The sequence below is a fragment of the Panthera leo genome, chromosome A1 (genome assembly GCF_018350215.1).
Source record: "Panthera leo isolate Ple1 chromosome A1, P.leo_Ple1_pat1.1, whole genome shotgun sequence".
NCBI lineage: Eukaryota > Metazoa > Chordata > Mammalia > Carnivora > Felidae > Panthera > Panthera leo.
In genome coordinates, this window is record NC_056679.1 from 107,546,494 (window position 1) to 107,571,988 (window position 25,495).

The window sequence follows — 25,495 nt, forward strand, 5'->3', positions numbered from 1 at the left end:
TTAAGGAAAATAGTGGATTTTAAACTATAGAGTCACTATCATAGGTTATAAAACATGATACTGCAAAATGCCAGCATATTAACTTTAATTTTTCAGTCACTAGTGAGCATACACTTGTAGACATTTAGCTGAGAAGTATGAGAAAAATTATACTCTTTCTGACACACTGTTTACAAGCTTCATAATACGGGTTTTGTAGTAGTATGAAGTATTCTTATTTGTTTGTTTTCATTATTTTATAATGTGTCCTCAAAACAGCAAATATTATTGTAGTGTGATTCTAGGTAAGCAAAACTTCTGTAGAATTATTAAATGTTAGATTCAGAAACTAACCTGTAGGTTGGTCAGACCTTTACTCAAAACCTCTATTTGTTACTTGAGAATGGGTGTTGATACTATGCAGATGATTTAGAGGGTCATTAATTTAACTTCTGTGATCAGTAACACTTTCTAAAAATCACACTCAGATTTCCTCCTACCTAAAAGTATTTAAACAGGTTTGTATAATTTTGTATGTTTAATTTGATTTTAACATATAATATAGATGCCATTTTAAATTTTTTTTATAAATTGGCTACTTCAAATATTTTTGTTTAGTTTAATATGGAAAATAATTTTAAAGAAAAAATATTTGATTTAAGGGTACAAAACACCATATAATGCCATCTGGACTTTTCATTTGCAAGAATAGGTATTTATCCTTTATAATAGGCATATATCCTTTAGAATAGGGAAATTTCATGTATGTTCTTTAATACAGTATTAGAGTAAGTTAGTAAAAAGAAAAATAGAGTAATGTTACTCAGTACCCTATGTCTTTTTTTTGGAGACTTCATTTTTAAAAAAATTTTTAAAAATTTACATCCAAATTAGTTAGCATATACTGCAACAATGATTTCAGGAGTAGATTCCTTAGTGCCCCTTACCTATTTAGCCATCCCCCCTCCCACAACCTCTCCAGTAACCCTCAGTTTGTTCTCCATATTTATGAGTCTCTTTTGTTTTGTCCCTCTCCCTGTTTTTATATTATTTTTGTTTCCCTTCCCTTATGTTCATCTGTTTTGTCTCTTAAAGTCTTCATATGAGTGAAGTCATATGACTTTTGTCTTTCTCTGACTAATTTCACTTAGCATAATACCCTCCAGTTCCATCAATGTAGTTGCAAATGGCAAGATCTCATTCTTTTACATTGCCGAATAATACCCCATCATATATGTGTGTGTGTGTGTGTGTGTGTGTGTGTGTGTGTGTGTGTGTATACCACATCTTCTTTATCCATTCATCCATCGATGGACATTTGGGCTCTTTCCATACTTTGGCTATTATTGCTAGTGCTTCCATAAACATGGGGGTGCATATGTCCCTTCAGAACAGCACACCTGTATGCCTTGTATAAATGCCTAGTAGTACAGTTGCTGGGTTGTAGGGTAGTTCTATTTTCAGTTTTTTGAGGAACCTCCATACTGTTTTCCAGAGTGGCTGCACCAGCTCGCATTCCCAAAAATCTGTCAAATTATTATAATAATTAGAAATGTCAAAATGTGGAGAATCAATATGACAATTTTATTTAAGCTTTAGAAGTACTATTGAGGCACATTTCCCCATTAAATGCCAAATCAGGCAGAGGCCTTTGAAGTAAATTGTTTACATTGATTTGCAATCCCATAAGCCTTTATAGGGAGCTATCCTCTTTGAGTTTACAACCTTGCTTAATTCAGCAGAAAATTACTTTCCGCCTATTTCAGAGACCCACTTAGAGGACTTGCGCTCAATTAAGAGAATTCTGCCTGTGATGATGATGAAAGAGGGCCTGAGAACCCCTTTGATAACAAGACATACAATTATGTGTGTACACAGAATAGCCTTTGCTTATGGAGAGCTGATTCTATACCTCTGACTAAGGGGATGATAGAGGTGAAAAAGTATTCACCACGGGGCCTGGTACAGGATAGGCACCCAAATTATTATTCCTGTGAAACAGCAGTGAAGAAAGTGTTAACCTCCTCAAAACCTTTCATCTCTAGCGAAGGGGTATATAGAACTAAGATTCTTCCCGTGGTTAAGCAACTCTTAAATAGCAAACACTTTCTGGCCTTTCAAAAGATTGAATGCATCAGAGTACCTATAACACGTGAAATTAAAAAAAGGAAGTGAGCAATATCTTAAGAATACCCTAAAGATAAGAAACACAGCTGTTACGAAACCAAATGTGCTAATAGAGAAATTTTTAAATAATTTTTTGGTTTACTTATTTTGAGAAAGAGAAAGCACGAGTGGGGGAGGGACAAAGAGAAAGGGAGAGAGAGAATCCCAAGTAGGTTCCTAGTGTGGAGCCTGACGTCGGGCTTGAATCCATGAACTGAGATATTGACCTGAGATGAAATCAGATGCTTAACTAAATGAGCTACCTAGGCACCCCAAGGTAGAGAAATTTTAAAGAGAATTAAAATCGTTCCTTAAAGTTTACCCAGAGAAGGGTAGTGTTTCATGATTAAGAAAAAAGAAAATATGCAAGGCTTTTCTGTTATAATGCCTATATTTTGTTGTGTACTCCCCATTCTGAAAAGTCATATTGTGAGCCAACTACATACTGAGATAAAGGAAGCATAGGGAGAGGTGATCACATTCCGCAGCAGACAGTGACTGAGTCTCAATTCTAGCTCTGCTGTTTACTAACCTCTTAACTAGCAATATTAATAATAGCTTCATCACAGGGTTGTTGGGAAGGTTAAATAAGTTAATATATGTGTAGCACTTAGAACAGAATGTAGCAAATAATGAATACTATATAAATGTTGACAATTATTAATATTTTATTTTCACTTCATAAGCATGAATTTTCTGTAATCAGAGACTGCCAGCGCAAAGCAAAGAATGCTTGGTGTGCTAAGCACGTACATATTTTTGTTTATCCACTGGAATTTCTATCACATGTGAGAGGTCTTTTGTTTACTTGATGGAGTTTAGGGTCAAAGAAAAGAACTGGTTTGCATGAGGTCATGTCAGTCCTTGATTCATTTGCTTTTAGAGCTTCTCTTTTTCTTCCCATAAGAAACATTCACTCTTTTATCTGCTGAGGATCATTTCCACCTTCTTGTAAGTACACACAATTTCCTTTGAAAATTTCCCTTCCCTGACGGGATGTCAATCATATTCTATCAAACCTAACAAGGGTAATATGATCAGGATCTGGCCAGACAACCAGTGTATTGTCTAAATATCACAAAAGAAGGGCTAGCTTATCTTTATGTAGATATAATATATAGAGCATACTTGCGGATGCAAGCTGGCATCATGTAAACCTGAGGCTGTCTGCAAATATGTCATCCCCCATCATCTTTTGCTCACATACGGAGGACGGAATGAGACACACACATAGAGGGAAGCAGAAGGGTTCACCTTGTGAGGGAGGTACAGAAATGCAAAGACTACTAGAATATACAATTGGTAAAGGATACAGTCTTCAATATATGATGTTGGGCAAACTGGATCCCTATGTTACACCACACACGAAATCAACTCAGTTGTATTAAAATGAAAAGACAATTTGTAGAATGGTAGAGAAAGTTTGCTAATCATATATTTGGTAAGCACTTAATATCTAAAATATATTGGAATTCACACAGTTCGGTAGCAAAAAAAAAATTCTGATTTGAAAATGGGCAGAGGAACTGAATTTTTTCAAAGAAGAAATGCAAATGGCCAACAGGCACATGAAAAGGTACTTAGCATCATTTATCATCAAGGAACTGGAAATCAAAAACACAATGAAATGTCACCTCATACATACCTGTTAATATGGCCATCTTCAAAAAGACAAGAACTGACAACTGTTGGTGAGGGTGTGGAGAAAAAAGGAATTCTTGTGCACTGATGGTGGAAATGTAAATAGGTGTATCTACTATGGAAGAGAGTATGGAGGTTCCTCAAAATTTTAAACTAGAACTACTATATGATACAGCATTGCCGTTTCTCAGTATTTATCAAAAGGAAGTAAAAACAGTATATCTGCATTCCCATGTTCCTTGCAGCATTATTCACAACTACCTGATGCTGTGCAATCCTCTATGCTGTGCAACATAATAATTTCCTGCATTAAAATATGCATTTCCTGGGATGAAACTTGGGGATGGAGGAAAGTACAAATTATCTTTCCTTCAAATCCCAGCATATAATTTTATCTTGCTGTTAGGCAGCATGCAACACTAGCTCTAAGTTGGTAATTAGGACCAAGGATAAAACCCCCATGCCAATTGCTAAGGTATAGAAAATACTCAACATTCCCTCACTTCAAAGCTTCCACTGATAAAAATTTTGACTTTGATTTTTAGGCGATAGAATCCGTAAGAGCAAAATGAATAGCCAGCCAGCTGGAGTTTTATGAGAGTTGGATTGTCAGAGAAGTCTGAGGGTGACATCCAGGGGCATTTTATTGCCCAATACCTATGTTGATTTTTAGGCCATAAAACTGGCAGCAAGAGCAACTGGACTGCTGACCTGGCATAGTCACCAGCATTGGAAGTTTTCCCAGTGCACTTTCAAGTGTGAGGGAGAGAGATGCTGCAGTGAGCACAGCCAGAGACAGCCAGATAGGCAGAATGAGAAACTTGCACTAAGTGCAGAGTAAGAAAACTTTGCTGATACTGCCCATCTGGAGGGATATGAGCTAAGTTCTGGACTATAGTCACTACCACAAGTACCTTTTCCTCTATTTGTGTTTTAGATTCATCACACTTTATGGAATCCTGAGAAACCATTTCCAAATCTGATCAGTCAGAGGTGCGAAATTTGAAATAGTGTAGAGGAAATAGATATTACTGGACAATAACTGGATGTTATTGGATAGAAAACTAGATGTTATCCTTTGGTGAAGGGATAATTCCACTGCTGTTTATACATTGAAGAGTTCGTTGGAGCATTTTTAAAATAAGTATGCCTTAAAGTCCTCACATGAGTGAAGTCATACGATACTTGTCTTTCTCTGACTAATTTTCTTTAGCATAATACCCTCTAGTTCCATCCACGTAGTTACAAATGACAACATTTCATTCTTTTTGATTGCCGAGTAACACTCCATTGTGTGTGTGTGTGTGTGTGTGTGTGTGTGTATACATATATACATATACATATATATATATATATACATATATATATGTATATGTATATATGTATACACACACACACACACACACACACATATATATATATATATCCATACACCACATCTTCTTTATCCATTCATCCATCGATGGACATTTTGGGTCTTGGGTCTTTCCATACTTTGGCTATTGTTGATAGTGCTGCTATAAACATTGGGGTGCATGTGCCCCTTCAAAACAGGATCCCTGTATCCCTTGGATAAATACCTAGTAGAGCAATTGCTGGGTTTTAGGGTAGTTCTATTTTTAATTTTTCGAGGGAGCTCCCCACTGTTTTCCGGAGTGGTTTCACCAGTTTGCATTCCCACCAGTGGTATGAAAGAGATCCTCTTTATCCGCATCCTCACCAACATCTGTTGTTGCCTGTGTTGTTAACGTTAGCCATTCTGACAGGTGTGAGGTGGTATCTCATTGTGGCTTTGATTTGTATTTCCCTGATGATGATGAGTGATTTTGAGCATTGTTTCATGTGTTGATTGGCCATCTGGATGTCTTCTTTGGAGAAGTGTCTATTCATGTCTTTTGCCTATTCCTTCACTAGATTATTTATTTTTGGGTGTTGAGTTTGTTAAGTTCTTTATAGATTTTGGATACTAACCCTTTATCTGATATGTCGTTTGCAAATGTCTTCTCCCATTCCATTGGTTGCCTTTTAGTTTTGCTGATTGTTTCCTATGCTGTGCAGAAGATTTTTATTTTCATGAGGTCCCAGTAGTTCATTTTTGTTTTTGTTTCCCTTGCCTCTGGAGACGAATTAAGTAAGAAGTTGCTGCAGCCAAGGCCAAAGAGGTTTTTGCCTGCTTTTTCCTTGAGGGTGTTGATGGCTTCCTGTCTTAGATTTAGGTCTTTCATCCATTTTGAGTTTATTTTTGTGTATGGCATAAGAAAGTGGTCCAGGTTCATTTTTCTACATGTCACTGTCCAGTTTTCCCAGCACCTCTTGCTGAAGAGACTATATTTATTCCATTGGATATTCTTTCCTGCTTGTGGGCAACAAAACATTAGTGGGCCATATGTTTGTGGGCCCATTTCTGGGTTTTCTATTCTCTTCCATTGATCAGAGTATTCTTGTGCCAGTACCATACTGTCTTGATGATTACAGCTTTGTAATACAGCTTGAAGTCCGCAAAAGTGCACAGTTTAATAAATTTTGACATATGTATATACCTGTGAAATCACCACAATCAAGATAGTGAACGTATTCATCATCCCTCCTCAAATTTCCTTGTGTCTTTTATAATCCCTCCATCCTTACCTCCCTGTCCCTTGCTAGGTATAGATTTCTAGTTGACAGGTTTTTTTCCAGCACTTAGAAGATGTTATTCCACTATGACTAGGCTCAAATTGTTTCTGATAAATCTTTTGTCATCCTTGTCTTTATTCCTTTATATGTAATGTGTCTCCTTTTTTCTGGTCACTTTTAAGACTTTGAGCAATTTGATCATGACATGCTTTGGTGCAGTTTTTAAATAAGTGTCTTGCCTTTTGCATTTGGGGAATTTTTCATACTGTCCTCTCTAGTTTCCTCAAACTTGTAGAATTTTAGCCATTATTCTTCAATTTTTTTTTCTGTACACGCTCTTTTCCTCTCCCTATGGAATTTTTAATTACACATCTACATTACTCTGTTTGAAGTTGTCATATAGCTCAGTAATTCTCTCTTCATTATATTTTTAGCCTTTGATCTCTGTTTCATATTCTATAGTCTCTACTGCCAGGTCTTCAAGTTGATCATTTATTTCTGCTATAATATCTAATCAGCCATGCAGAGGATTTTTCCATTTCTAACATAGCAATTTTAAGCTCTAGAATTTTGATTTGGACTCTTTTTAATATTTTTTATATTTTCCATGTCTGTACTCAGCATACTCTATTATAATTCCCTTAACTCTGAAGCATGTGGAATACAGTTGTAATAACCAATTTAGTGCCATTACCCTTAATATTAATACCTTGTTCTGGTTTACATTTGATTGATAATTTCTCTCTTAATTTGGGGTTGTATTTCTTTTCCCATTCCTTTTTATTTTTTTTTATTTTTTTAACGTTTATTTATGTTTGAGACAGAGAGAGACCAAGCATGAACGGGGGAGGGTCAGAGAGAGGGCGACACAGAATCTGAAACAGGCTCCAGGCTCTGAGCTGTCAGCACAGAGCCTGAGGCGGGGCTCGAACTCAAGGACCGGGAAATCATGACCTGAGCCGAAGTCGGCTGTTTAACCGACTGAGCCACCCAGGTGCCCCTCCCATTCCTTTTTAAAATGGAATGCTAGATGTGGTAACTTTTACCTTCTTAGGTGCTGGACATTTTTGTGTTGATATAAGTATGATTGAACTTGTTCTGGGATGCAGTTAAGTTACTTGGCAACAGTTCCTACTTGTGAGATTTTTTAGGTGAATAACATAGCATCCGTTTAGGTCAGGCCTATTTAAAGCTACCTGGGTTTCCTTGGATTTCCAGCTCCAGCATCTCAAGTCAGGAAGTCTACTAGACTGTGCGTGGGCTTCTCCTCCTTGCTCCATTTTCTGAAACACTCAAGACAGTGGGCTATGGCGCTTGTAGGGCTAATTTTGCTTGTTTCTTGGCTGTGAGTGATCACTCTTTTTTACTTAAAATTAAATGTCTTGAAAAATATTGTTGTATGTATCTCATTGTTTATGTTAGGAGGTTAAGTCTGGTCCCTCCCATTCCATCTCAGTTGAAAGTAGAAATCAACTAAGACAATTTACAGCTAAGATAGGAGAGAATTTGCCATAGTAGAAAATAATGAAAATACTTGTTATTTGGTACATAATTAAAAAAACTGATCATTTGGAAAGAAAATTACCTGCATGTATATGGAAAATTATTACCGAATAATTATAACTGATTTGAATTAGTAGAGAACCTACAGACTACTTAAAAATTGGAAAAATTGACAAGTATTTGGTAAAACCTAGAGTTATCCATCTTCACCACTTAAGTCACAAAAAATGAATTCTAGTTGAATTAAGGTTCTAAAATATAATGAATAAAAATTTTAAAGTTTTAAAAGGAAATAATTGAGAATGATTTTATGACTTTGGGTTATGTAAACCAAAATTATAAGCCATAAATCTAGATTGATAAATTTGATTATATAAAAATTAAAAAGTCTCTGTTACCAAAAAACCCTAACATATATAGTACTAGAAGGAAAATGCAGATAGGAAAGAGTACATATATAACAGACATTGGATTCATATTAAAATATGTGAAGCGTTTATGAAATGAAAATAACAGACTAATGGAAAATAAGGCAGGTAATATAAACACTAATTTACACAGCAGAAAATGCGTATGGTCAAGAAACATATGAAAACAGTCAAGTAATTGTTTTCACTTGGCTAAAGAGTTTAATATTAAATATGATAGACTTATGGGAAATAGGGAATCTCAAAAAATTTAAAAATTGTGTGTTTTATTTCTTGTTATATATCCAGTTTTAATACACTTAAGAACAAGAAGGAATAACAAAGATTTTCATTATATTGTTGTTTATTATTGTTAAAAAAACCTGGAAACAACCCCTATTTCTGTTAGTGGGAAATAATTAAATTACAAATCATGGTCTGCACACATTATGTCATACTATATGTCAGTTTTGAAAATGGCATGGAAAAGTTTCTGAGGGAATTGTGGTTGGAAGGGGGAAGAGGGAAGGAATCGCTTTTTATAATAATACATGTAATAGGGAGTTTCTGCCAAAAATATAAACATACACATACACACATTAACACTGTATATTTCTCTAAATACTTGAGTGAATGTGTGTGTGTATATTTAAAACATAAAACAGCCTGGAAATATACTTATTAATCTGATAACATGGATTACCTGTGGTAGTCAAAGTGGATTTTACCTTAATCTATAATATTTCTTTTTTTAACAATGAGAATGTATTCTATATTCCTTGTGTAATGGTATAAATAATACCAAACAAACAGTAAAAAATGCACTTTATATTTGGGAGAAAGTACTTGTGGGTGCATGCAAGGAGGCTAAGTAGTGGAATGTGGTGCTTGCCTGCCATTTTTGTAACATAGCATCCTTTGCTGCTTTTCCAATTAATAGAGCCTTTGAGGTCCTTTTAGTTGTTTTGTTTTATTTTGCTTAAACTAGTTGAAATGGGGTTTGTATCACTTAAAATTGAACAGGTCTTTATTTTCTTACTAGGACTTTTCCTGTTCTGTTGTCCATTATGTTTCAAAAATAAGCAAAACAGCACATTACTATCTTCTCTTCTCTTCAAGAATTGAGTCACTAGGCAAGTATGGAGCATGACTTCAATCTCATGAGAGGCAAAGGGTAGACCAGGAAAGGAATGATACTTTGGAAATTTTCTTTGAGAAATGTCTACATGATTAAGCAGAGTAAAATTTTCGTTTCTCTCTTTTGTCAGTGAGGCTAAAGATTTGAACCAAATTCCACTTTAAGTGGAATTAAAGTGATAGACTAATGAATTAGAAAAGTCAGAAATATAGGATTAAATAAGGTATATAAGATTCTAACAGTAGGGTTTTGATAATAGTTCGATATCTCCTGTTTCCCTGCTGTCACTGGCCACGCCATCAGAGTGTAGCCCTGAGGATCTGAGACCTGGGGAAGTTCCCTTGATACACCACTCTGCTCTCTTGCATGCCACTGCAGATTGCAGGATTGTGAAGTATCTCGATACCATGGCTTAGTATTTCATTTTTTGAGTGTTTACAAATTGCTTTTAATGTACTGCTGAATCTATGATATACACCCATTGGAAACTATTTTTTAAAATTCTTTTGAAGAATAGGGATAACATATCTATGTACATTAAAACAAAAACTTCTTTATATTGATTATCAGATCATGAAAAGTGACATGAGCAAAATAATTATTTTTGTTACATAGTTGTAATTGTAACTTTTTCCAGCCTTACGTCTAGTATCAGGTCAATGGAGTTCTTGTCAAGAATGCATGTTTTATGGCCTTATTCTTTCTTTTCTTTCTCATAATGTTTCCTCTAGTCTTATTAAAATTGCATTCTTATGGCTAAGAAATTCCTGATAACCTCAGATAAAATTCTCCTAAATGAAAAATATGGTGAGTTATAATTTTTGTAATAAAATATGGAAATATTTTAACAGAAGTATTGTTGCAGGTACAATCTTTTTGTTTTCATGCACACTACAATTTCAGACAAATAATGTTTAGAAAACATCCAATAATTTGCCACCACTTGTGATTATTTTCGGTATTTGTCAGGTGTAATTGCTAACAAATATAGAATATAGAGCTTGTCAGTATTATAATGTTCCAGTGGAAAATCTAAATACATCCAATAAAAATAGGAACTTAATTCCTTTTACAAATATTTTAGGGTTCAGTTAAATTTCAAATTTAACTTTCATCCACTCTTTGAGCTTTCAGTGTTTAATTTGTTTGGTTCTTACGTGACTTTTAAAGTAAGCTTCTTTCTTATATAACATACATATTAAAGAGTGAACAAATCACAAGTCATACAGCTTGGTGAAACTTCACTAAGTGATCAATGTCAATGTAACTGCCACTCAGATCAAGAAATAGATCATTATGAGGTTTCCAGAAGCTCCTATCATCTCTGTTCCCCATCACTATTAGGAGTCCATTGTTGTTTTTTTCAGCTTGGAAAAAACGTCTTCACCTGCTGTCCATTTTATGAGGTGGTGTAGCATTCACATTAATTCATTCTGTGTGTGTGTGTGTGTGTGTGTGTGTGTGTGTAGAGAGAGAGAGAGAGAGAGAGAGAACATGAGTGAGAGGAAGACTGTTGATGAGTAACACTTCATCTACTTCTGTTTTAATTTGAAGATGATTCATTATATAAACCCATCTTTACACGTAAGTTCATTGATAAGGATGGCCATTATAAGAACTGGATATTTACTGTAGGTGTAGATCCTTGACACAAAGCCAGAACAACCTATTGGAAATGTCAGTGCCAATTGCTCAGAGTAATGTAGTAAAATGGGTTCCTCTCATTGCATGGCTGCAGAGTGCCAGGTGCTTGGAAATCTTAAGAAAACAAGAGGAGAGACAGGAAGTAAAGGTGCAGGGGTGTGGGAAAACCAGTAAATCATATCTTTTTTCCATCTTGAACTTAGAGCCCTGGAAAAGAAACTGGTAGAGATCTAATATTGGCTTTGATGCTGATAAAGCTAATCATAGAATATGGCTTTAATGTGCAGACCAAAGGACTTGCTAAAGAAACTTTGGATCTCTTAAAGCAAATATACTGTCCAGGGGTAACTGCTTTAAATGGACAGAGAAGAAAAAAAAACTAATCCCTAGTTCTTACAGATGTTTAATAGATTAGTTTTGCTAATTAAAAAAAAAAACTTGAATCAATGCCTATCAGACCCTTGGTAATCAAGGACATATATATTCCACTCCTTATATATGGAGTGGAATAAACAAGGGATGAGAAAAGAAGACTAGGTATTACAGGGTCATTGTTATTCTGCATGAAGAAATGAAACCAGGGGAATGGAGATTCCTCCATAATATTACATGTTAGTCATAACAAATAACATCTTTACAGACTGCCTGTAGGTCTAAATGCTGTCTTCTGCTGTTATCAAGATAATTTCAACTTAATGTTCAAAAACCCTTAGGTAATCACATATGCCTATACAGAGAGTAATATAATCCTCCTTAGAATATATAAAATGAATTACTTAGACAAATTAATCAGTACTTTGGTGGTCTAAATAGCACTGAAGTATTAATCACTCCTGCCTTTCAAATAAATAGAATTTAATTAATAATTTGACCCCAGAATTCCAAGAATTGTATATTTCTCTTACCGATAATGTTAAGTAAATCTAAGGTACTCTGCAGAAACAAACAAACAAACAAAAACAGGAAGAAGTAGTTCTAATATGTACAGTCTGTAAGCCAGAAAACTTGGCCTTTATTCTAGGCTCAAATTTAAAATCCATTATTAAAAGGTTGATATATGACCAGTTGGGAAGAAAAGCAGTAATCCTTAAAGCCACATGGCCTCATTAAAATAAACTATGTCAGAATAACTATTACAATTTTTTTTCTGACAAGGTTATGAGATTGGTAGTTTATAGAAATACTAAGGACAATAAAAATAGAAATAATTGTAAGGATACTAACAATAGCAATAATGTTCACTTTCATCTTTTGAGCTCTTATGACATGAATACTAGTTTTAAAGCCATTAGAACACTGTGTGATACATGATAGCAGCTCAAAAAGTGTAAACTATTTTTATGGCTGTTATTGTTGCTATTGTTTTTTAAGGAACTTGAGGTAGATAAAAATATACCAGGTGCTATGAGCTGAATGTTTGTGTGTTCTCAAAATTCATATGTTGTAATCTTAATGCCCAAGTATTAGGCTATAACAATAATAATAATTATTATATTATTAGTATTAGGCTTTAATAATAATAATAATATAATAATTTTTATTATTATTGTATACTAGGAGGTGGGCCTTTGAAAGGCCATTAGTTCATGAGGGCAGATGCCCTATGAATGAGAATAATGCTCTTTTTTAAAAAATTTTTTTTAATGTTCATTAATTTTTGAGAGAGAGAGAGATACAGAGTGTGAGTGGACGAGGGGCAGAGAGAGAGGGAGACACAATCCAAAGCAGGCTCCAGGCTCCCAGCTGTCAGCACAGGGCCCAATGCAGGGCTCAAACCCAGGAACTGTGAGACCATGACCTGACCCAAAGTCAGATGCCTAACTGCCTAAGCCACCCAGGTGCCCTGAGATTAATGCTCTTATAAAAGAGGCCTGAATGAGTTCCCTCGTGTCTTTTACCATGTGAGGACAGAGAGAAAAGTTGGCAGTCTACAACCTGGAAAGGGGCTTTTACCAGACACAGAATCTGCCATTGCCCTGATCTTGGATTTCCCAGCCTCCAGAACTGTGAGGAATATATTTCTATTATTTATAAGCTACCCAGGTTATGGTGTTTTTGTTAGAGAAGTCTAAATAGAGTAAGAAATGGGGTATTAATAAAAAAAAATTGTGCAAAGTTCTTAATATTGTATAAATGGATTAAATGGGACAGAGTTTAGTATAAAAAGGTGAACCTGTAACTCGGTGGTATATAAAGAAATATCTTCAGTGGAATAACAAAGGTCTATGATGTAGACCCTTTTTATTCAACACTTTCATTAATGACTTTATGCAGACATGTCCATTAGTAGATAAATTAAACAGAAGGGTAGAAAATCAGGGCCCCAGGGGTTTTGTAATCCTGAAACAACATACAGGGTGCCATATATCCTTTTAAATTCATGTTTCTGTTTTCTTCATATAAATACCCAGAAGTGGAATTACTATATCATATGATATTTCTATTTTCAATTTTTTGTGGAATCTCCATACTGTTTTTCTTAGTGGTTACACCACTTTATATTCCCAACAACCATGCATGGTTCCCTTTTATCTACATCCTCAACAACACTTGATATTTCTTATGTTTTTAATAGCTCATTTTGATTTTGATTTGCATTTCTCTGATGACTGGTAATGCTGAACATCTTTTCATATACCTGTTAGTCATCTATATGTCTTTTTTGGAAAAATATGTATTTAGTTACTCTGGCATTTTTCATCAGATGGTTTTTATTTTGTTATTGAGTTGTTTGAGATCTTCATATTTTGGGGATATTAACCCCTTACTGGTTATATGATTGGCAAATATCTCCCATTCATTAGATTGCCTTTCCTTTTGTTGACGGTTTTCTTCACTGTACAGAACTTTTATAGTTTGATATAATCCTATTTGTTTATTTTCGCTTTTGTTGACTTTGCCTTTGGAGTCAGATCGAAAAAATCATTGCCAAGACCTGTGTCAGGAGGCCCACTGACTATGTTTTCTTCTAGGAGTTTTATGGTTTCATGTCTAATGTTTTTTTTTTTTTTTTTTTTAACGTTTATTTATTTTTGAGACAGAGAGAGACAGAGCATGAATGGGGGAGGGTCAGACAGAGGGAGACACAGAATCCAAAACAGGCTCCAGGCTCCGAGCTGTCAGCACAGAGCCCGACGCGGGGCTCGAACTCACGGACCGTGAGATCATGACCTGAGCCGAAGTCGGCCGCTTAACCGACTGAGCCACCCAGGTGCCCCTCATGTCTAATGTTCAAGTCCAGTTGTGTTATTTTGGATCTGGCTGTCCAGTTTTCCCAACACTATGTATTGAAGAGACTGTCCATTCCTCGTTGTAAATTCTTGGTTCTTCTGCTCTAAATTAACTGACCATATGCATGTGGGTTTATTCCTGGGTTCACTGTTCCATCAATCTTTGTATTTGTTTTTATGCCAATACCAGACTATTTGATTATTACCACTTTGTACTATTCTTTGTCAAGATTACTTTAGCTATTCAGCATCTTTTGTGGTTCTGTACACATTTTAGGATGGTTTGTTTGATTTCTTTGAAAACTGCTTTTGAAATTTTGGTAGGAATCACACTGAATCTGTACATTGCTTTGGGTAATATAAATATTTAAACAATATTAATTCTAATACGTGAGCATGGACTATCTTTTCATTTATTTGTATCATTTTCAGCGTGTTATTGTTTCACTGGATAAGTCTTTCACCTCCTTGATTAAAATTTATTCCTACATATTTTACTGTTTTTGTTGCAACTGTAAATGGGATTGTTTTCTTAATTTCTTTTTCTGATAATTTGTTTTGGTGTATAAAAGCACAAACATACAACTTTGCTGTATTTATTAGTTCTAATAGTTTTTTGTTTTTTGCTTTTAAAGAACCACCCAAGTGCTCAAGTTCTGTTTTTTTTTTTTTGTTTTGTTTTGTTTTTAATGCAGTCTTTAGGGTTCATTGTATATAAAACCATGTCATCCACAAATAGTGGCTCTTTTACTTTTTCCTTTTCAATTTGCTTATCGCTTCTCGGCCTTTTAGCTAGGATCATGTGTAGTATCTGTTCTTATCAGTTTAATATCTAATATGTCCTCTATCCAATTTGGGTGACTTTTATTTATTTTTTCTGCTTAATCACTCTGTCTGGGACTTCCAGGGCTATGAAGAAAATTGGCTAGAGGGGCTCCTGGGTGGCTCCGTCGGTTGAGCGTCCCACTTTGGCTCAGGTCATGATCTCACACTCCATGAGTTCAAGCCCCGCATTGGGCTCTGTGCTGACAGCACGGAGCCTAGAGCCTGCTTCCGATTCTGTGTCTCCCTCTCTCTCTACCCCTCCCCTGTTCATGCTCTGTCCCTCTCTGTCTCAAAAATAAATAAGAACATTAAAAAAAAAGTGGCTAGAGTGGGTATCCTTCTCTTCAAGGAAAAGCTTTGAGCTTTTCACCTTTGGGTATGATGTTAGCTGAGAACCTATCATATATGATTTTATTATGTTGAGGTACATTTTTTCTGTCCACTTTGGTTTATGTTGGTATCATAAATGGATATTGAATTTTGATGTGCTTTTTCTGCATCTGTTTAGATAATCATATGGTTTTATCCTTTTTTTGTTAATGTGGTGTATCACATTGGTTGATTTGTGGATGTTAAACTGTCTTTGGAATCCATGAGATAAATCACACTTGATCATAGTAAGTTATCCTTTAATGTATTGTTGAATTTTGTTTGCTAAGATTTTGTTGAGGCTATTTGCAACCATTTTCATCAGGGATATTGGCCTATAATTTTCTTTTTATGTGGTATCCTTGTCTGGTTTTAGTAATGCTGGCCTTGTAAAATAAGCTTGAAAGTGTTCCCACCTCTTCAGTTTTTGGAAGATTTGAGGAGGATAGGTATTCAGTCTTTTAATAGTCGGTGAAATTCAACGCTTGGATGATCTGGTCCTGGACATTTGTTTGGGAGGTTTTTTTTAAATGTTTATTTATTAATTTTTGGTGAGAGAGAGTGAGCACACACAAGCAGGGGAGGAGAAGAGAGAGAGAACGAGAATCCCAAGCTGGCTTTGTGCTGACAGCCTGGAGCTTGAACCCACAAACTGTGAGATCATGACCTGAGCTGAAATTACAAGTTGGGCAGTCAACCAACTGAGCCACCGAGGCACCCTTGATTACTGATTCAATCTCCTTATTAGTAGTTGGTCTATTCAGCTTTTCTATTTCTTCATGATACAGTATTGGGAGATTGTATGTTTATAGGAATTTATCCATTTCTTCTGGGTTGTTATATTTGTTGGTATATAATTGTTCATAGGAGTTTTTTATGATATACTTCACTTGTAACTTTTCTTTCATTTCTGATTTTATTTATTTGAGTTCTTCTTAGTAAATCCAGGTAAAGTTTTGCCACCTTTATCTTTTCAAGTAACTGGCTCTCAGTTTCATTGCTCTTTTCTGTTGTCTTTTCTAGCTGTTCTCTATTTCATTTATTTCTGCTCTGATCTGTATTTCCTTCTTTCTTAATATTTTTGGGTTTTATTTATACTTCTTTTTCTAGTTTCTTTGGGTGTCAAGTTAGATTGTTTATTTGAGATGTTTCCTCTTTCTTGAAGTAGGCCTGTATCACTGTAAACTTTCCTCTAAGACCTGCTCTTGCTGTATTTCTGTGGATTTTGAATTGTTGTATTTCTATTTTCTTTTGTCTCAAGGTACTTTTTTATTTCCCCTTTGATTTCTTCATTGACCTATAGTTTGTTCAGTAGCTTATGGCTTAATTTCCACATATGTGTGACTTTTTTCAATGTTCTTTAAATGGTTTCCATGTTTTGGGGTGCCTGGGTGGCTCATTTGGTTAAACATCTGACTTTGGCTAAGGTCATGATCTCACTGTTGATGAGTTCGAGCCCTGCATTGGGCTCTGTGCTGACAGCTCAGAGCCTGGAACCTGCTTCAGATTCTATGTCTCCCTTTTTCTCTGCCCTTTCCCTGCTCACACTGTGTCTATCTCTCTCAAAAATAAATAAACATTAAACAAAATTAAGCGATTTCTATGTTTATGCTACTCTTGTCATGGAAAATACTTCTTAAAATTTCAGTCTTCTTAAATTTATTGAGACTTGTTTAATGGCCTAAAATATGATCTATCCTGCAGAATGTTTCATGCGCACTTGAGAAAAATGTGTATTCTGCTGCTTTTGGGTAGAATATTTTGTATATATCTAGCAAGTCCAGTATGGTCTAATATATCATTTAAGACGAATATTTCCTTACTTATTTTTTGTCATGATGATCCAGCCATTGGTAAAATTAGGGTATTAAAGTCCCCTATTATTATTATACTGCTCTCAATTTCTCCTTTTAGTTCTGTTAATATTTGTTTTATATATTTAGGTGCTTTACTGTTGGGTACCTAACTATTTACAAATATATTTTGGTTTTTTGTTTTGTTTTTGTTTTTGTTTTTTGAGGGTTAGAAGGGCAGAGGGAGATGGAGAGAAGGAATAAGAAGGCTCCAGGCCCAGAGCAGAGACTAAGACAAGGCTTGATCACATAACTGTGAGATCATAACCTGAGCTGAAATCAAGAGTTCGATGCTTAACCACCTGAGCTGCCCAGGCACCCCACAAATGTTCTGTTTTCTTGTTGGGTTGACCCCTTTGTCATTATGTAATACCCATCCTGGTCTTTTATTACAGTCTTTTTTTTAAATTTAAGTGAGCAGGCGAGAGGGACAGAGGCAAAGCGAGAATCCCAGGTAGGCTCACACTCAGTGTGGAATATGACACAAAGCTCGATCTCACAATCCTGAGATCATGACCTGAGCTGAAATCAAGAGTTGGTAGCTCAACCAACTGAGCCACCCAGACATCTCATTATGTTTTTGTTTTTTTTTTTAAGTCTGTTTTATCTGATACAAGTGTAGCTACCCCAGGTTTTTTTGTGGGGGGGGGGAGGTGGCAGGATTTCTGTTTGCATGAAACATCTTTTTTCATTCCTTTATTTTCAGTTTGTGTGTGTCCTTACATCTGGAGTAAGCTTCTTAAAGGCATATTATACATGGGCCTTGTTTTCTTCCATTCAGCCATTTTATGTCCTGTGATTGTAAAATTTAGTGTATTTATATTTTAGTAGTTTTTGATAGATATGCACTTATTGCAGTTGTGTTCATTGTTATCTAGCTGTTTTTATACTTCCTCTCTGTTCCTCTTTTATCTTGCTTTCTTCCCTTGTGGTTTGATAACTTTCTGTGGTGTTATGATTAGACTCCTTTCTCATTATTTTTTATATATCCACTATATGTTTTTGCTTTCTGATTACCATGAGGCTCAAATAGAATAGTGAACCTATATAATAGTCTCTTTTAAGTTGATTGCAAGTTAAGTTTGAACACACTCTAAAATGCCACATTCCCATTCTCCCATTTTATGTTTTTGTTGTAACATTTTACATCTTTTTATTTTGCATAGCCCTTACCTAATTATTCTAGTTATAGTTACTTTTACCATTTTTTGTCTAACCTTCATACTAGTTTTATACATGCTTAGCCTACTACCTTTACTCTATATTTATCTTTACCAGTGTGATTTTTACTTTCACGTGTTTTCTTGTTATTAATTTGTACCTTTTATTTTTAGCTTAAACTTAAATTTATCTTTGTTTCATTAAGGTGCTTTATTTTGGTAGGGTTTTATCATGTTCTTTGGGACATACTCCTCTCTTTCCTCATTTTACTTGACTCTGTGTTTCTTTCTATCTATTAAGCAAAATAGCTCTTTCTTCAAGGAGTGGCCTTGCATAGGACATGAACCTCACTATTTCATCTTGCTTTAGCTCTTAATTGTCTCTGGAAACTTGTGATTATCTAAGCAGCCTGATTTCTTCTTGGAAGGGTCCAGCTATTGAGGATGTGCTAACAAGATCATTGTTCCAGAGGGAGGGATCTTAGCACCTAGTTTCAGGCTGATTGGAAGCTGTACCTTAAGGCAGCATCTATTAAGGTATGAAAATATATACAGACCTATGACACCACAATTATAAATCCCCCTGGCTTCCAGACCAGGAACTCTAAAGGGTTCCCTTGACAACAGTTGAAAAATCAGGGCTCCAGACAAGTGTATAAGGTCCTTTCTGGGAGGTGCTGGCAAGCTGTAGTGCCAAGAGAGAGTGAAAAGATGGCATCTTCCAGTGTATGTTTCTGGAGAGCATGTCCATAGACTCTAGATATGTGGTAAGCCTGAAGTCCATCCCTTAGCCTGAAGCTCCAGAACAAATAAATAAGCCTTTTTTTTTACAGGAAGACTAGAATTCTGTTTTAGACTACTTTCTTTGTATTGGCCTAAGGGCCTGCCAACAAGTGTTTCTGTGGTTATCTTAAACCCACAGGGCCTAGAATACAATTTATCTTGGCCATCAGAGCCAGGTGCTCAAGGGGATGCTGTGTGGGCCATGCATGTGGCCATAGGAGTGGTGTGGGGGCGAGTCATTCCCCTTGTCCTTACTCAGTCCCTGGGAGTGGCATGGGGGTAGGTTGTGCCTCTAGTGCTAGCAAGGCAGAGGGAGAATGCAATAAATTGTGTGAACCAGTGCCTCAGTCCCCACAGAAAGTTCTAACAGACACCTGCTCCTATAGAAGATGCTTTAAGATTAGCTAGTGAATCTCTTTCTCATATGGTGTTTTTGCTTTTCAAATGCTGTGTTTGCACTGAGCCCGGGGTAGTGAATCTTCAAGCAAGCCCTCAAGAGTTGAATCTCCATTCCCTACAGCCCTATGGTTCTGGATATAAGCCCTGTTGGTTTTGAAAGTCAGATGTTTTGTGGGCTTGTCTCTCAGAGGTAGGTCCCAAGGCTCAGGGACCTCATGTGGGGCACAAACACCTTGCTCCTCAAGGAGAAGCTTCATGCTTGTGAGATCCGTCCCATTTGTGGGTTGTCATGCTGGGTGTGGGGGTTTTGGGTGATATCCCATCTCTGTCTCTCCTCCCCATCTTGATGTGGCCCTTTTATCTTTTGTTGTGGAGAAGCAGCTCAGGTAGTTTTCAGATCTTTTTCAGAGGGGATTGTTGCATCTGTAGCTGTAGTCCTGTTGTGTCCATGGGAGGAGGGGAATTCCCCATATTTCTACACTGCCATCATGAACCACCTCCTCCTATATTCTCTTGCTGTTGTGTGGAGTAGTCCATAGGTATCTATTAGGTCTAGTTGGCTTATAGTTGTGCAAGTCTTCTATTTCTTTGCTGATCTTCTGTTTATCCAGTTTGTCTATAGTTCTGTCTTATTAATGAGGCAACCTACAGATTAGCCTAATCTGAAATCACATCCCACTTGGCTTTCACTGCACCCTCTACTGTTTTTTTAGAATAACCTTAGGCTTCACTTTCTCTGGTGAAATCAATTCCTTTGGGAAGAGATTAGGAACTGTTTCTCCACAACCCTCCCCTCTAAAATCTCTAAATCCAGGGCTCTGGAGCTAAGGGTGGATACAGTGGCAATTCTTTGACCTTGAGAAAGTCATCTGAACAGGTGTATTTCAGTTTGCTCATCTGTGATATGAGGGTGTTGATGAATTGATTCTGTTCTGGTTCCAGTATTCTTTGACTGCATGTGAGGTTACATGCTTTGGTGAGACATGGAAAGTTAACACCAATGACCCCTAACCACAGATTTTGAAAGACATGATATTCAAAAGAATATCTAAATATATAATGGAGTATAGTAAATGTTACATAAGCATTATAGAAAATAATTCTCTCCCTGCCACATTTTTACATCCTGAATATAAATCACCTATAAATTCCAATTTTCTGTTTAGCTTTCATTGCCCCCAAATAACTAAACTGTGGGAGAGAGAAGTCACTTTCCCAGTTGCAAAATATGAGGTCCGAGGAAATCCCTAGAACAGAGGGACAGATTTTTAATGAACCGTAACATTTTAGTGTACACAAATTAAGATCTCTAATTGTAGAAACTTTAGAAGCAGAATTTCAATTGAAGAATCTGCTAAATGCAGTGAAAAAATCTAGTTGCATTATAATTCAGTGCCGACTTAGCCAATAACATTTTTAAAATGAAGCAGCAGAAAAATTGATTTCTAGCTGCAGCTGCCTTGGGTTTCTTTTTTATTGGTTAAATGATGCAGGTACAACAGAATCAAACAAGTAATTTCTGATGGCCTCTAATAGCTCCTTCCTGTACCTCTGAGCTGTCAGAAGTGGAAATAGTTGTTCTTAAGGGTAATAACATATATGGGACCATTTGTCTACTTTGAAAGCTTTATGAATCATTTTCAATGATTTCCCTTGATACCTTGTAATATCAGCTATTATGGCCCTCTTCTGTTTCTTCTTAACTCCTACCTCTATGCTCCACGGTCTTACTCATTTTGGATACAACTAAGTGTACCATCATCAGTAACTAGGTTCAGGGAATAGGTTGTATTTGTGACTTTCCCTGTAATTTATTCTCTGAATAATGGGAAAGAAAGATTTGAATGTGCTACAAAATTTTTAGGTGCTAAAACTCAGCGTAGTTGCCTCATGCAGTTAAGTAAATTTGGGTTAGGATATGATGCAGTATTCTTTAATTGCAGTTACACATTAATTTCCATAACAAAAATATTTTTAATAAAATGTGACAGTGTATTATAACATCCCATGGGCTTAGTAGCAATCAAATGAGAGCTAAAAGAAATGAGCTTGAAACAATGAATAAAAGCTGTATTTTAAAATGAAAACTTGCCAACATCTATATTTTATAACTATTTGCCATATATCCTGCAGGAAAAATACCCAACTCATTTGGAAGTGAAAAACTGAGTCAAATTAATTATTCATTATCTAGTAGATTTTTAAGTACCTTTTTAAAAAGTCATTGGGTTGAATTCAGTTAAGCTTGTGTGTTCTAAATATGAAGGTACAGTTTTTGTGTCTTCAGAAATTCAGAGTGTATAGATTCATGTAACTGCACGGTTCCAGTGGTCTCCAAGCTCAGATGTCAAAAAATGGAATTTTATATATTTTATAATTAAGCCCTAATTTGCATTATTGTATGCAACTTAGTCTAGATGTTTTCAAGAAATTCATTTCAGTTCAGGAATTTCCTGACCAAATTTAAATTCTGTTTTAAGTTTTGCACTTCTTTTTTATAATATATTTTTACGTCTTTTATTCTTTCTCATGCTGTTGTAAATTGAATTTTTTCAATAATTTTGTTCTTCTGGAAGTTATTCCTGGAGGTATTGCTTACGCTTACAGTCAGCACCTTCAGTTCTTTGAATGCTCTTATAATTCCTTATATTAAGCTTCTTGCTTAAATACCTTGAATGATATCTTTTGTCTGCAACAAACTCTGAATGATAGAAAATGACGGGTCATTTGTTGGGTCATGGTGACCTTCTATTAACTTTAGAATATATATGAAGATTTCACCTTTAGAAGTTGGTATTCTGTGTCACATAGATGGTGGGAAAATAATAATACATCAGTCTCATACATAAGATATAATAAGTATTGCCTGGGAGATGTGAAGTAAGACACTTGTTTTGGGATTCAGAAAATATCAAATATCACACCATATCAAACCAGTGGTAAAATTCACTGAAATGTTCTAAATGGGAAAGAATTTAATCATGTAACATCTGTTCCTATATGTCCTATGAATACAAGGGATATTTATAGTCTTTGATGTTTAGGAAGAGACTGGCTTCTGCAAATTTAAGAGACTTGATCTTATAAATAAGATTAGGAAAGCTGAGCTTGAAGATGGAGCAGCTGTTTAATTACATAGGATGATGTGAAATTTTCCACTTTTCACAGCTCTGATAAAGAGAGAAGGAATATAGGATTAAAGGTTAGAACTCCCAAGATAAATTTTAATTAGTCAAAAATTTTTTCCATATCAAAATTAGCTAATGATTTGGAGGATACTGTTCTCAGGAGTCTTCATAAGAGATCTAACAGGTATTTTAACAAGGTCTTATTAAATGGTAAAGATAGCTGTTATTTTATCATTTATCTGATCTTAATCATTAAAAAGACTGTTGACAAGATTGGCAAGATTATCATTTAGGTTGCACACAAAAGTCTATATTAAAATACTTTTGGGTGCCTGGGTGGCTCATTCAGTTCAATGTCTGACTTCGGCTCTGGTGATGATCTTGTGGTTTATGAGTTTGAGCCGCGCTTTGGGTTGTCTGCTGTTAGCACAGAGTCTGCTTCGGATCCTCTGTCCCTCTCTCTCTTCACCCCTCCCTGCTCATGCTCTCTCTCGTTCTCTCTGTCTCTCAAAAATAATATATAAATTTAAGTAGTGTGTGTGTGTGTGTGTATAGTATTCAAAAAAATACTTTTTAAAGGGTAAATACGAACTCATATTTAGTTGAGATTGTCAGATGTATTTCAAAGAAAATATGAAATTTTATTTAAAAAATTTAAAATACTAAAGTGGTATGGATGTTAGCTTGATTATTATACCACATATCATGTACCAAAAATTTGATTAACCTGCTTATTCTAATGTGAATTAGAAAAGTAAAAAAAAAAAAAACAAACACAGGAGTTTACTCTTTTTATTAAGTATAAGAGATATGTCTTCTCACCCACAAAGCAAGTAGAAATTTAAGCCGGGGTTCGCCTTTCATTTTAGAACTGCTTTATTATTGATGATTTTATTTTTACCAATTGCCATGTAGAGTGTCCAGATTCTCTTCATATTTTTTTATGTTCCATTTATTAACATAACATAAAATTTCTTATTTGGAGAAATGTTAGAGAAAGTCTTTGTATATATGAATTAATTGGCCAGAGAATAGTAGGAGAATTTTAATAAATTTGTTTTGCTTACATGGAAAGGCCACCACTTTTCTTAAATCAGGCTGTCAAAATTCTATGATATTTGTGTTTCTCACATACTCCTTGGCCCCACATCCATTATATGGAGGGAAAAGCATGATTTATTTCCAACTTGGTTTTTCTTATTTGTATCCCTCCTCCCTAACCAGTAGATTTCCAAAATACAGTTACATTTAACTCTGTTTCGTTCTTTCCTAACCGTATCTTATTCTTTATGTTACTTTTTTCATTTTGTGCCTTTGACATTCATTATAAATAATTTTTCTTTTAAGATTTATTTTTACCTCTTTTCATCTTCCTCCTATTCACTGATTCCAAAATATTTAATGGGTATCTATTATTTGTCATATACTGTCCTGAGTGCAGGGATACAGCGATGGGAAAAATTGTAAACAAATTGAATGTTTTTTATACTTCTAAAAAGTAAATACACAATAATAACATGAATATAATATATTCCCAGGATTTAAAGGAAAGAGTAGGGATTTTGCTTTATTAGACTCTACTCCAATCCCATTCCAGGGACACTTAACTGCTTTAAAGTTTAATGTCCCCCTTTCAGACTTTTGTATGGATTTATAAAAATAAATAATTTATATAGAAAGAAATACAAACTTCTGCCTGAGCGGAATCATGCTATAAATGCTTCTTAATTTTATTTTTACTCTTAGCAGTGTGATTTCGCAGTCTTTCCATTGCAGAACATGCAGATTCATTTAACTACTATACAAATTTCTATGGAGGTAACTTAATTCATTTTACCATTCCTTTACTGGTTAACATTTAAGTTTCTACTAATTTTCTACTAATATAATCATTACTATAATGAATATATTTATACATATGTTATAGATATTTTTACAGATTCTATTTTATAGTGGGGCACCTGGGTGGCTTAGTTGGTAACCATCCCACTTCAGCTCAGGTCATGGTCTCACGGTTCATGAGTTTGAGCCCCAACACAGGTTCTTTGCTGATGGCTCAGAGCCTGGAGCCTGCTTTGGATTCTGTGTCTCCCTCTCTCTCTGCCCCTCCCTTGCTCACATTCTGTCTCTCTCTCTCTCTCTCAAAAATAAACACACATTAAAAATTTAAGTACACATATAGATAGATTGATGTAGATATTCCTGTGAAACAGATTACAAAATTAGATCTCTGTGTCCAAACAATATATAAATCCCAAGTTTGTTTCAATATTTAATTCCAAAAAAGATTGTACCATGTATACTGCTGTCAATAATTTTGTTAATTTCCTGTGACTTTCACATATGATCTCACGATAGTTGTAATTTTTTGAATCTGAGAAATGAAATATATTATTGTTTTAATATGTATTTTTCTGATTTTTAGTGAGGTGGGTCATCTTTTTGTATAAATATGGTCTGCTTTTATTCCTGTGTGTTGTTACTTAGTCTTTTTCCACTTTTAATCATTTACCTTTTGCTTACTGCAATGTAGACATTATTTATATATGACGAGTATAAAACCTTTGTGTATCCTATACAGGGCATCTATTATTTAATATATAATTAATACCAAATTTTTTATATTCCTATTACATTAGTTTGCTAGGGCTATT

The 25,495-nt window shown here is 35.2% G+C and overlaps 1 long non-coding RNA gene and 1 pseudogene across 1 annotated transcript in view; both read left to right on the forward strand.

Moving 5' to 3' along the window:
* LOC122200267 overlaps positions 1-25,495 on the forward strand; it is a 316,204-nt gene that overhangs the window by 33,347 nt on the left and 257,362 nt on the right. The window lies entirely within an intron of this gene.
* Positions 15,097-15,314, forward strand: LOC122203080 (annotated as a pseudogene).